At 38.8% G+C, this 13,580-nt stretch overlaps 1 long non-coding RNA gene across 2 annotated transcripts; it reads right to left on the bottom strand.

Annotated features, from left to right (window-relative positions):
* Nucleotides 1-1,784: 1,784 nt before the first annotated feature.
* On the bottom strand, nucleotides 1,785-12,903 carry LOC121884402. 2 transcript variants are annotated; one of them, XR_006092339.1, is made up of 6 exons: nucleotides 12,829-12,903; nucleotides 7,302-7,407; nucleotides 7,085-7,140; nucleotides 3,955-4,059; nucleotides 2,880-2,976; nucleotides 1,785-2,785 (listed from the first exon to the last, which is right to left on the bottom strand). It is a non-coding gene; the product is annotated as an uncharacterized LOC121884402 (long non-coding RNA). The 2 variants fall into 2 exon arrangements; XR_006092338.1 differs by having other exon boundaries at nucleotides 1,785-2,976.
* Nucleotides 12,904-13,580: the final 677 nt, after the last annotated feature.

Genomic DNA, 13,580 nt, shown 5'->3' with positions numbered 1-13,580 from the left:
CTCTCCAATATCCAGCTGTTACTAATGTTTTTTAATGGTTAATAAATCATTTACTAATGCTTTATAGGTCGATTAGAAGCTGTAATTAAGAACAATTTTGGGTTATCATGGCATTGATATAATAATATAAAAATAATAACTGAAAAACTAAACAATACTTTGATTTAAATACATTTTTTCTTCTCTTCTAACATTATTACTCTTCACACACATTTGATAAAGGTGATAAAATACATAAATAAAAATAAAATATTGTTATTACACCAATTAGGAAATACTTAATGTTTTATGTTCTATGGGTTACGCATGAATTAATGTGTACAAAATTATTTTATTATTTAAAAGTCATTCACAGACAAAGACATATGCAGTACATTATCCTACATAGTGACATTACTTGGGTCTGTTAGACCTCTTATGAACAAACTGTTAGAAAACTTACATAAAAGACATCTATATAGACTCATTTCTAAGTTCTGTCAACACCACTCACACATATAAAACATGTGAGTGGTGTCATCAGTTCAAGTCATGTTTCTAAGCAATTCTTATCAAATTAGGAAAAGTCTGTAAATATTGTAAAAATGTAAATATTAAGGGGATAAAACAAGTGTGTTTCTATCTTTATATCTATTTAAGTGAGATGTTTACTGGTTGTTTACTCTTCTTTGCCTTTTTACCTGCTACCCCCACTAATCATTTAAATAATAACCAAAAAAATTATGCAATAACCTTGGCTCTATTAAGACTACTCAAAGCTCAGGCATCAAATGATGTCACTGATGTATCTTAATATAACAGGCCAGGTAAAACAGCAGCAGCAGTCATTTCCTGAGCACAGTGTTTTTGGAGAGGACATAAATAGACCCATCATGTTTTATTTAGCAGACAGCAGACAGACTGCCAAACCTGAACTGACACTTAAATGCACCGCACGTAATTAAAGAGGGAAAGAAGTCTTAAGCAGCTGCCAAATGGCTGCAGTTCAAGTATAAAAGCAATTTGCAGATAAACTGCGATAGATTGTAATTCACTTTTTTTGACGTACTTCCTTTCCTCCTCTGTGTTGACTCAATTCAGAGCTCAGATTGCATCTACCCTCATTTGGGTTAAATGGCAGCTCTGGCAGTGCTGTAGAGCTTCTGTCTTCTATTGGAAACACTTTGTATTTTCAGAAGAGACATATTCTCCCCTGTGGACATGCATCACATTCAAGAACAAATTTATCATCCCAAAGGGAAGGAAATCCATTTAGCAGCAGCTTCAGTTAGTACGCACACAGTTCTGAAAACACATTTTTAACAGGGTGACTGATGCTACCACTGACCATGTCTTATGTACTGATGCTAATTTCCAGACCATTATGTAATGTGATGTGACGCATCTGAGGAATCACATATAGACTCCTGGTAACCGTTATAGTACAAAGATGATTGATGCCGTGTTTGTTTTGCAAAGTTCTGCATGCTGGAGTCTATGAAACCCTGAGGGGCTCCAGTGTTTGTGCAGCAAAGTGATCAGCTGGTCCATAATCAGCTTGAGCTTTATGCCTCTAAGTTGTGAAATGACTAACAGCTCTATTTCTGACATATTTTTACAGACTTTGCTCCAGTTTGTTTTTCGTCTTTACCGGATAATCTTACTGAATGAGGTCAGGGGGACCTCTGGTGAATATTTAACTGTATAAAGGTGAGGAGGATGTGATACAGGCTGGCAGTCATGGCCAGATGACCAGTGGAGGTGCATAAAGAGACACTGAGACTGAGGTTGCGGGTGTAGGAAGAAACAGGTTTATTGAATATAATATGATAGGCTATTGAGCAGCAGTTGTGGCAGCCTGCTGCAGAAAGGGATGAAAGGAAAGCAGACATTATACAAGGCATATAAGCTACACAAGTCATGTCAAACATACAGCCAACAGGAAATAAATGAGAAGACTTTAAACAGACAATAATGTAAAAAGGAAAAACTAATATTTCAGACTACCAGTCATGTATAAGTGGGGCTAGATATATTTTAGTCAATAGCAAAGGTTCCTTGCTGTCCAGACAGACAACCAACACACAAACTACACGAGCCACATGCTAATAACAGACAGAATGCCAAAGCATCACACTAAACATGAGGCCACAGCTACACTGTGAGGCCTACATGAAACAAGGGTCATAGCCATTGACTTTACCAACAACAATGTTATCTTAAAGCAAAAGGTTCAAATTAGAATTTATACATAACTGAGGTGATAACTGTACTCATGTTTTGTTCTTCATTCACGCTAATCAGGAATTCAGGAAAGAGGGACAAAGTAATGTGGCTTGGCTTCATTTGACCAACCTGTTTGTCTGTGTGGACTGCAGTTTATAGAGCCAGCGATGCTCAATCAGAGCTAATTGAGTGCAGAAGGTGTATCCCCTCTGCACCCGGGGCTGGGTGTGACCGAGACAGGGCAGACAGCAGAGACAGAACCGGACCTTTTGTACAATTACTTTGCATAACCTAAATTATTCAAATAAGTAATTCTGAGAAGGATTTACCTGCTGTCTATCTTGCAGACTGCATGTCTTGCTTTATATGAAGCTTGGAGGTGAAGCCACACATACTGTAACTCCATCCATTCTCATCACAGAACAAGTATGAGAGGAGATACAAACAGTAAAACAAAGATACATATTCATATCAGAATAAGGGTCACATCTTCTTTAATTCAATGAGTTACACTAAACACATCAGTCCTAATACGTACACTGCCTTCTTCCCTCTCCTGCTCCTTCGTTATTTTGGTACTCTGTATGATAAAAAGATTTGAGTTACGCTCTCATTAAATGCTGCTGAGTACACCCATGAATCACAGACAGCAGGGAGCCGTCTCCTTGTCTGACCTGCTGCAGCAGGGAGGGAGTGCTGTGGTGAAGGTACACCTCCCTTGTCAACCTTGCGAAACCCTCCCCCGGGGTGAACTCTCTCTGTGAGGGCTGGCTGGAAATAGGATGGACAGCACGTTGTGATTAGCATAGAGGGCAACCTGAGCTACTGCAGCGATTGGAGGTACAAGGAGAGATGTGAAAGACATAGAAGGCATGCAAGTGACAATGTAGAGCACTGGATCAGCCCATAACCTAAAAGTGTGATGTGATTTCTTGACAATTTTTCAACTTTTTGTTTCAACACACACATCTTCCAAAGCAGATACAGTTGCCCAGTTTAATGAAACTGTATATGTTAAAATTTCCATTCCTCTTCCTCTGAGCACTTCAACTTGTTAGAAGTGAGATTAAAAGTTCCTCCTTGACCTTGAAAACAGAAGTTGACAGTCTCACCACGAGGCTTCTCTCTTTTCTGGTGATCCTACCTTCATTTAAGTGTCATCACATATGATCGCCAGGCTAGAATGAAAACCAGTATGACCAGAGAGAGACATGAGGACCCCCAGCAGTGTTCATTAATGGGCTGTTTCAAGCAGCAGGGGGCGCCAGACAACAGCATTTAAATATACTATGAGTCCCAAAAACACTACAGATTTCCTTAAAAGTCAAAGACTGTTTTTTTAAATCTCTAACTCCAGGTCTGAATGTGTCTGTCAGATACTTAAGAGTCATTAAAATATGTTGCATTAAAAAAAAAACTGATGCCAGATCAGATGCTCCTGGTGAGGACAAAGAATTCTGTAACGTTAATAAAATCCAACAGAGAGAAGTCCACTTTCATAAAAATTTTATGTTGAGAGAAATAAGACAGAGACAGAAACATATACTGACAAACACCAAAGCAACCTTCAGCTGGGATTCATGGCAGATGAGTGTAGCTGCAGTGATGATAGAGGAGCAAGTGTGTGAAGTAAGGTAAACTCTGACAGCTGAGAGCAGTTGAGGGAGCTCTTGAGGAGATGTGGTGAGTGGAGAAACTGTGATGAAAGATGTCAAAAAAACAACCGAAAAAAACATGCAGCAAACCTACAGAAACGAACACTGGATGACAAGGCTCGAGTCCCAGGTGGGTGGAAGGTTTTCTGAGGTAAGGGAGCCATCATTTTTCACACACTGTGTCACACTGAAACCCAACCTGTCAGAAAGAGAGACAAGAGCACACAGTAAGGTACATTTCAGCAGCTGGTGACTGACAACTAAAATACCAAAGAAATACCAACAGACCGACTGAAATGTATTCTTTGAAGGAGGGGAACTAACATTAAATGAAGATCCTTATTTTAAAAAAAGTGACAAATGACCATTACACATGTCTAACACTCAATTACGTGCTGTCACAGGCAATCACGCATGCCATATGATTACATCATCAGAGGATATTATACTTGTTAAGTGCATTTAAACTGTGTTCAAGTAACAAATAGAGCAATTAGCCAACATCCTTGCTTTTAAAATCCCCCAGTGAAAGTTAAAAAAAAAAAAAAAAAGGTGTTGGCAGGTATGTTTTTTTGTTGAAATGAGTAATTGAAGTGGATTAGTCATCTCATTTCATGCTCATTTTAGGAAGCGGGAGCTCTGAGGTCACACTCAGCCTGACGAGCTAATGCACTGAGAGGATTTTGCAAGCTAAATCAATTAGCTTGACTTTATGTATAACCTCTCCCAAATCACTTGTGTGATAAAGTAGGACACCAACAGAAAGGGAGCTGCACAGAGTTAGGAGCAAGGCAGCGGATGAATTTTATTTATCAACACATAATAAGTTTTACTGTTTAAATAGACACTTGAAATGTAGATGTAGCTGTTTTCTTAACCTGAAGAATACAGAAAAAATGTGAAGAAAAAAGCAAGAAGAAAAAACAATTAGTGTTCCAACACCAAAGGATGATGTGGTAGAAACTGTGGGAGTCTGTGGGTTTTATCTACATTTACTCTGCTGATTAACTGTTCCCACTGCTCAGAGACGCACATATATTCACTTATGACTATTTGTGCCATGTGTAATTCCTGTGAAAGTTATGAGTGGGATGTATTGATGCAGGAGCATTGATTCACTGACAAAAGTTAATAAAACCCACTGCAAAAAAGCTTTAGTGTTCTGTTCTCTTACCTGACCTACACATTTAATTAATAAAAGGAGGGAAGGTTGGGGGGCGGGGGGGAGTGTAAGGACTGTCTGTGCAGCAACAATGAGACAGCACAGACAGACAGAGAAAACGAAGTGTTCCTCAGTGACCTTCAGTCAACCTTAAACACAGGGAAGGAAATTACAATCAGCCACCAGCCAAACTCTTGACCATGGTGAGATTGGCAGCGAGCCAGAAATCATAGCATATTTTATGAGAGTCATCTGAAAGCACACTCAGTATTCCATAACTATACTTTTTATGTTTTCTTAAATAGCAGAGTGGCAACTGAACAATGTCCATGACAGATAAGCAAATATCTGTTAATGAAGATAGTAAGATAGGTTTGTATGTGCTGGAAAAGGCGAGTAAGTGGATCTTGAGTTAAAGGGGCACTCCTGCGATTTAGTTTTGCACTTCAATAAAGATGTGGGGCTCACAAGACCCTGATTTTGAAAGGAATGGTCAAATTGATGCAGCAGAGGCCATGATATTGTGACTTTGAACCCTTTTGGGGTATTAGGTAAACAAAAAACTACATTTCCCATAATGCTAAGTGGTGTCTTTTATTAGACCTTTCCTTCCTTCTTAATGCCCAGTTTTTTCAAATCCCACACCTTAAGTTTGTAACGCTGGCTTTCTGTTAAAAGTGTCAAACCCAAGCTGTGATAACCCTGATGACATCATCAGAGATTGTTTTGTTTTATATTTTTTAATTTCCCTCTTGTATAAAATTGGTGCAGTGCCCCTTTAAAATTATTTAAGTGTCAAGGAAAGTGTTCTTATTGCTGTGGAAATCGTACACAGCAAATTAAGTCTTATGATATTTCAGGTGTATCTGTTTAAAAATATCAAATGAAAAGCATACATTTAACTTATATTTACTTGTTAAGAATTTATGTTTACTTATAAGAATACCTATAAGAATACTGCATATACAATAAATATATGTTTGTATAATTCTTAGACAGGCGTCAAAGGCATGAAACAAACAATGCAAACAGTGTGGCTAGAATTGCAAAAATATATAAAGAAATTCTAGTGTTCAGCTCTGTGCAGCTTTCAGCTCATTGCTTTGGTTTCCCAGACTTTTTGATTTTATGGTTGTTGTATTATTTTTGGCAGGTTGCCTTTATTAAACAGCACAACAGAGAGAAACAGGAAACATATATAAAGAGAGGGCGAAATGACATGCAGGGGAATCCCTGGCTGAAGTCGAATCAGGGACCATGCAGTTATTGAACCAAAATGACACCGACCCCCACTATCAGTCTGATACACTTCTCTTGAATCAACCATTTATTTCACACAAAATAATAGCACAAGTATGGTACTTGTACAATTTTTTAAGCACACATAATACATGAAAATGTTTGTGTCAGGACATGGAAAATTCTACTTTTCTGTTAAAAAAAACACCTAAAATAACGGCAATATAGCTCATTCATTTAAGGGAACTGTCAGCTGATTTGGCCAGCGAATGAAGCTCGCTTCCTGTCTTGCTCAGAGATAAAGGAGGAAGAAATTGAGAAAGTGACAGACAGGCACATCCTGTAATTCCTTAGAGGATGAAATTGGAAGCTTGGAACAAAGATGATAGCAGCACTGCTGCTTCAAGGACAGATAATATAAGAGAGGAGGGGGAAAAATCTCCTGCTGGTATCCCATGGACTGACTGTTTTGTCAGGAACAGGTTCAAATTAAACCAGAAAACTGGCATTTAGCTCTGCAATAGAAAATATGTTGGAGATATGTTGTGAGAAAGAGTAAACTATTTATTAGATTAGCCAATGTAATTTATTGTCCAAAAGCAACAAGAGTCTTCTAATTTTATCTTCAGTCTATTATTTCAGCTTTTTCTGGCATTCAGCATGATGTTTTGTCAGGATATTTTGTTCACTTAATCACCCCGAGTCGATATTTTGTAAAAACTCAGACAGAAGGCTGAACAGCAGAATTTGACAAACAGCTTTTACTCTAAGCCTGATTTTGTTAAGGTCAGAGCCTTGCAGGAAATCAATATCTGGCAGTTACCTTTCAATCCATCACTCCAGAGCCCAATCAGTCCTGATGCACCTGATGGCTCGATGCTGAGGAGAGGGAGAAAAGGACTGAAGGTAAACATCTTCCTAAATCTGCATTTATCTGCAGCTGACAAACAAGATATGGAATAATTAAATGTATGTGCACATGCTTTGTAATTGCAGTGAGTAAAGAAGGACGAGGAGAGGACGAAAAGGATTACAGTCACCTCCGGTATTATCACAATGACTTGAACGTCCTCCAGTCGTCCCTGACAGAGACCGTCAGTCTGGCTCTGATCTCCCTCCGTAACACACTGGCATCTGTACTCTTACCTACCACACACAAACACAACAAAACACAAGAACTTGAGCTTGAGTTTCTCTGTAGTCTGAAGTGAAGCTGACAGGAGCCATATATCACATAAGCTTTTTCACTGGTCTCTATTCATGCTAGGGCCACATTAATCATTCATATCCACTGGTAAAAAAACAATATTTTCTTTGTGTATTCAGCAGTTATTGTTAGTGACACAGAGGTCCATTCATGCTGCTTCTGCAATCCCAGCATGCACCAGTCTACAGTCAGCGACAGTGTGTGGTGTGCTGCTCAGGGCAAAGGAGGAGGAGATAATTAGAGTAAAAGGGCAAGGAAAAGGAGGAAACCTGTGAAACGAGACAAGGAGAGTGAGGATGAGATTGTTTTGTGGAGGAGCAAGTTTGACAAAAAACAATAACACCTAGTTTTCCATATATCTTGCATATTTGATGTAATGCTGCTACTATGGATTCACATCACCCAAAAGTAAAATAAGTGAGTAAATTGAGCTCAGGTTTACCCTCCACTACATTCATGGGAACAATCATTTGGCATAATATCACCATGTGAGTGTAAATGTTATTCATGTAAGCACTACATGAAGTAAAAACCAGCATGCATAAAACTATCAATATGTATAAAAACTCCTGTTCAAAATCTGTAATTTTTACTTTAATGCTGATACAGGTCTTGTGTTTATAATTGGTTGTCATTTTTGATACTGTTTGTCCTCACATATTAAGTTAATTTTACAGTTTTGTTTTGTTTTCAAATGACTGCACATGCAACTGGGCAGAGGCAATTTAGCCTTTAAAGAGCAACTTGCAGGTTGGCGACCCCAATGAACCATATTTACACTACAGTGACATCTAGACACATTTTTGTAAGGCCCTTTTCTTATTCACCTTAAAACAAGATACTGGATGTAACGTTACATGAGAGAGAGCAGTCAAGCTAGGACAAGGATAACAATAACAAATATGGACATCAATAACTAGTTTTGACCCTGATGAGGTTGCATTCATATCAATATAATGGACTACAACCTCATGAGTCTGGTACTTAAATTATGCACAATTAACACATTTTATCTTGGTTGTTTAACCAGTACACAAAAAAAGTAAAAGCAACAAGTTGTGGTTTACATGCTGTAACTATTTATTGGCGAACAACAGTGCAGGTTGACAGATACAATCAGTTAGCATAAGTCGCTGCACTCTACTCTTGTTCGCTAACAGTTACAGCACAAAACTCCCCCGTTTTTACATTAAGGTTTGTGAATGAGTTAAACAAACAAGATGCAACATGGTAATTAGAGAGCTTTAGAGGTGCTGGTAGGCATGTCTTTAACTTTGGACAAAGACAGGTTAGCTGTTTCCTTCATGCTAGGCTAGGCTAATCAGTGCCCGCCTCTAGCTCTGTACTTTAAGCATAGATAGATATGAGAGTGATACCAATCTTTTCATTTAACTTTTGGATTTCCTGAAAGGATGCACTATTCCTTTAAAGACTATACTGTAGAAATGCTGATTGCTCTCCCTCTTCTATTTTAACGTGTAAGTTGTTAATTTTAATTCATGCTAATGACCCCCTTTTGTAAGCAATATGTGATTAAGTTGCTTCAGAGTTAACAGTTATTTTTTATGAGATGTTAATTAAATTTTGCCTGTCAGGACACAACTTCTGGTAGTTAGAATACATGGAAATTCTGTGAGTCATTTCCAACTGAGATTTTTCAGGATAATGAGCATGATGATGGCCAGCCAGCTCAAGGCCTCACTTCAGGGCCTGGAAGAGGTCACTCTTTCCCCCTGGGACTCCCTCCCTCTAACCCCGGCCTGACACTGTGGGAGTCTGAGGGACAAGCAGAGGACAGTAAAGACTCCAGACAAATCGACTGTCCATGTTATTTCTCCCTTCTGAGCTGAATCTTATTTTGTTGTTGCCATAAAATATTATTTTAAAGCTCGAAATTCGGAAATTCAGTACCCAAAAAACATTTCCCTTCTAAATAGTTTGTTCTCATGTCTTGGTAGATTTGTTCACCACCAATAAAGAAACAAACTTCACTGCTCAACAGGATACAGAAGCCTACAAAATTATGAGTGTGTGTTTTTGAGTGAACAAATGTACATGCACGCACACCCAGTCCCCTCTGCCATGCGTGCGTCTCGCCATCCTTGCACAGGCACAGACTGTTCTCACATGTACCCACACATTCCCCAATGACTCATCTAAAATAACACAAGAGGCATATCAAAATAGACATTAATACCCTCATGAAAATAAACGGTGGGGCCCAGCAGAAATAAACACTGGTCAGCGGGCTGGTCTGTGGGCCGTGAGACTGCAGCGCCTGTAGCCTCTCCTCCAGCTCTTACTGTTACAACAACATACCAAACACATCAAGGTCCGCGGGGAGCTCAAGCTGAAGTGACTGAGCAACTCTTTGGGATACCGCAAGGTTGTCTGCTGAATAATGGGTGCTTTCACCAGGGCAAAACACTTCAAGGGATATGTGTCAGCAGTAATATCCGGTGCATGATGACTGACAGAGGTCTAGTGGGCTGACTGGACTCATCTGGGGCAAAGGTAAAGTGTTGGATATAAAATAAAGAGCAGGAGAGTAAGAGGAGTGTTTAGTCTGCCGGTGACAGAATATTTAGAGCACACATTGCCAGATACATGTGTCTGGGGGGTTTTTAGTTTTGACTAACAGGCGGTGGCGGCTGGTGACTCAAAAAACTGGGGAGGACAAGAGGAAAACAACCCACAGCGTCATGTTATTTTACACTAGTTGGCTACTTATCTCTGCTTTCTTATGTTCAAGTTATGTTATGTTCTTACATTCAAATGCAGGGCTGTGCAGAGACCTTTAGATGGGCAGGTGCTCAAAGTTAAAAAGCAGCACAGGAAGAAGATTTTGAAACACCATACACCAACATATCCTTTTTAAACTTTTTTTTTTTCTCCACTTTGGCCAATCATGGTGTGAAGTGGGTATGAATGATTTCAGAAAGTTATAGAAATAGCAGGACACAGCCACCCCTAATTCCAATGTCGGAAAGGAGTAGGGTTCTGATGAAGCATATTGGCAGCTTTAACCTCTTCTTTCATTTTAGAACCTCATCTCCAATAGCCACTGAAACGTACCAGATTTTGCCATTTAGGCTTTTGTCTTTTTTATTCTACCTACCACGTGTTTTGACCCATGCCTGCCTTTTTGAACTTTTGTCTTCCTGCTTTTACCCCTATGGACTTAGTTTCCTGGTCTGTTCTGCCTGCCTGTTGCCAAACCTTTTTCTGTTCAACCTTTTATGCCATATGAGTTGTGCCTGTGAGTCCACACACCTTGTTTACCAGAGCCGTTTACATACTGCAAATCAATAATATTGGTTAATATTGCCATATCAGTACATTCTGGCATTGATATTTCTCCACTGTCTTATTGTGAATAACTTAAAACATGATCAAACCCTTTAAACCCTAACCCACAAGTCCATAAGTCAGGGCCAATAATGTCATTGTGTTACTTTACAATGTCAACATATAATTAAACACAATTGTAATTATAAAATCTGACTCATGTCTACAGTCACATTGTTCTTTCTCTGGCTCAGTTAAAACTACCATCACTTAAAATATGATATAACAACATGAGCTGTTGTTTGTGATTCATTTTCTTGTTTTCCTGAGAGTGTTTTTCTGGCACAGACACAACCCAGAAAACAGAAAAACAGCTTGGCAGATTCAGTATGCTAATGATGGACGAGAAAAAAAACATTTTCTGATTCATTGTGCTGACAAAGCTTATTGGTCAACCGGTAGCATACAGTCAGTGATGTATTTCGACAGGCTGATCTTTTGACCTTTGACTTTCTTTTTTAGAGTTGGGGCTTCATGTCAAAAAGCTTCTGCTGTCTGAACCGAGGCACACACACCATTCATATCAACATTACACCCAGTAACTTATGTAATATATGTAACTAGTTACTAATTATTGACGTAATGACTTTTGGTCAAACCTTCATCTTCCACAGAATATTTTACCAGACAGTTCCTCCCCGAAAAGACCAGCTATGACATTTCTACTGCTAATATATAATGTTCAATTGATTTCTGAACACAACATAACAAATTAGACACACCCAAACACGCTCTTGCTCTATTTGTTGAGTCATCTTCAGTACAGTTCATTTAGGCTGTGAACAGTCAGGATGTGATTTAAGAAAACATGACACTACAGCAAACTCACCAGTCACAGGTGCTCTCTTTAAAAACTGTGGCAGCTGTGTTAGCTGCATATGACAGCAGACATACAAGTGTGTGTGTGTGTGTGTGTGTGTGTGTGTGTGTGTGTGTGTGTGTGTGTGTACGATCTGTTCCTATACTTGGGTACACCTAAGTGACAGCAGATGTCCTTTGCATTCCAGTGTTGATCGTGTGCTGGTGACATGTGTTTGTGTTTATTTGTGCAGCCTTCTGTTATTGTCAGAAATACACTGTGACAGAGCTGAAAGTCCAGCTGTCTGCCTGCGACTGTCCTAAAACATGACAGCAACATAAAGAGGGAGAGACAGTGTGGGCTGATGAACAGTAGTTGCTGCAGTTTTAACACTGGAGCTGCAGACCAGGACTGGAAATTTGAATTTAAACCAACAATAATTGAGTTTTTCCCCCATCTGAAGGCATTGGAACAAGCTGTAAACGCAAAATTGACACATCACCATCGATATGATGAATGTGTTAGCAAACAGTTTCATAGTTACTCATCCAGCAGGGACACAAAGCAACATAAGCATTCATTTGGTGTCGTGTTTCTGGCCATCTCACAAACACAAGTCCAATATTCACTCTCCTCTTAGCTTTGTTTTAATCTCCACTGATTTATGAGAGAACTAAATGTCTCTTTAGCTGCTAAATGCTTCACTATGTTAACCAGCTAGCCGCTAACTTTGTCTGTCTGCTGTTTGGCATTGAGCAGGTAGTCTACAGTGGATTTATCAGCTGAAAACAGCTACCTACTGCTGCTACTGTAAACACAGTGGATGGAGGCAGTGAGAGTGAACCAAAAGAGCAAAGTTGGGCTGTAAAACCAAAACAATGAGCTGAAAGACGCTAAAACGCTCCACATGTTTGAGGGGAATTGGAATAAACATACTAAAACTAGAACTTATATTAAGCAACAAAGCAACCACAATTTTATGAGAGAAGTGAGTAAATTCAGCCTTCATTGAAAAACAAATCAGACAAAAAAGGAGGGAGAACACTTAAACCTCAGAATTTACAACTATTTGCCTCTTTATAATGCAGGTTGAAGCAAGATGATTATGACAGTATTAACTTTTCTTGTAATATTGTGATCATTCTCAGTGAAACAGCTCCTGCCTGCCCTCCTCAAACAGCATTTAGCTTTCTCTCGTTTCTGTTTTTCTTACCTCAGCAGCAGATCTGCTGCATGATGGATGCTGACAAGCAGCAGTCAGACATCCGTCTGGGAGGAAACATCACTGCATCGTCTGCTGGGCCTCCCGCATCCTCACCGATCAATACTGAAGGCAGCTAAAGTTAGCTCTAACAAAGCCAGCATGTTTCCCATCACTTTGAATACACTGTGTATATTGTACATTTATTGCTTATTGGTGCATTTTTTTTAAAGCTGAAATTGAATAATCAATTGAGCAAACTGATATTGTTCAATTTATGTTGTCTAATCTTGTTTTCAAAAGGGAAGAAAAGCAAAAAAAAATAACAAGAAGCAAAAAACAATATTGCTGTGATACTAAAAATATATATAAATGTATAAAAACTAATATAAATATACCTAGAAATACAGAATATGGTTGTAAAAATGCTTTAAGTGGGTGCTGAATGAATGCATTTCAAAATTAAAACAACCTGCATATCATGTCAAAATATAAGCTTATAAGCTATTATAAATAATATTCAATGGTAAAATAAGTGTGTTATGATGAACACTATTGTTGTAATCCAAAATAGTTTGCAACAAATGGATGACAAGTCTTTTGCTGACATTTAAAAAAAACAAAAAACAACCCAGATCTAGGCATAATAAAGACTCATCACTATTGACAAATAAATAGATAGATAGACAGACAGACAGCTGGCTTTATCATCATCATCATCATCATCATCATCAGGTCAATCTTCTCCTCAGGTGGAGCACAGT

Source organism: Thunnus maccoyii, chromosome 18 (assembly GCF_910596095.1).
Source record: "Thunnus maccoyii chromosome 18, fThuMac1.1, whole genome shotgun sequence".
Classification (NCBI taxonomy): Eukaryota; Metazoa; Chordata; class Actinopteri; order Scombriformes; family Scombridae; genus Thunnus; species Thunnus maccoyii.
Note: the sequence above shows the minus strand (reverse complement) of the source record. Positions and strands in the feature narration are given on the sequence as shown.